This window comes from Haliaeetus albicilla, chromosome 26, assembly GCF_947461875.1.
Source record: "Haliaeetus albicilla chromosome 26, bHalAlb1.1, whole genome shotgun sequence".
Classification (NCBI taxonomy): domain Eukaryota; kingdom Metazoa; phylum Chordata; class Aves; order Accipitriformes; family Accipitridae; genus Haliaeetus; species Haliaeetus albicilla.
The window spans coordinates 7,355,156-7,355,857 of NC_091508.1; positions in this window are offsets into that span (position 1 = coordinate 7,355,156).

Consider the following 702-nt stretch of genomic DNA (forward strand, 5'->3'; position numbering starts at 1 on the left):
TCCGCGCAGCTCCGCCCACCGCCGGGAGGCCCCGCCCCCGGCCCCGCCCACAGACCTGCCCCCGCCCCGTCCCGCCCGCCGCGGTTGTGGGGTTGCCGGCGGCTCGTGCGGGCGCGGCCCCGCCCCGGGGGTCTCCTCACGCCCGCCACCTCACGCCGGGCACCCCTCATCGGGGCGACCTCACGCCCGCCACCGCACACTGTGCCGCCCCCAGATCCAGAGGGCTCCTGGGAACCTGGCTTTGAATTTGAGGCCAAAACAGCAAGAAAAAGCTGATGGGATTCAAGTGAGGAGCCCAGGTGGGGAGCAGAGGGTGGCGGTGGCAGCCAGTTTGCCCTTGCTGGGGGTTCCCCATCCCTGTCAGTGGGGTCTCAAGTGGGGAAGGGGACCCTGGGGCACCCCTTGCTCCCCGGAGAGGAGCCAGGGACAGGGACCCTGCGGGCTCACCCCAAACCCACCCCAGCTGGGGTTCCCGCACCTCCACTCTGGTGGCACCTGGGTCCCAGTGCCACAGCCGAGACACCCGAGCCACAGTGAGAAGTGACATGCTGCTCCAGCCAGAGCCGCTCTCAGTGGGACTGATGTCCCCATGCCCCCACAGTGGCCCAGAGCCACAACAGACTGGCTTTAATGAGCAGGCACTGCCCATCAGTTAAATTAAGAGAGGTTTGTCAGCATTCGTGCTTGGCAGCACAAGCAGAG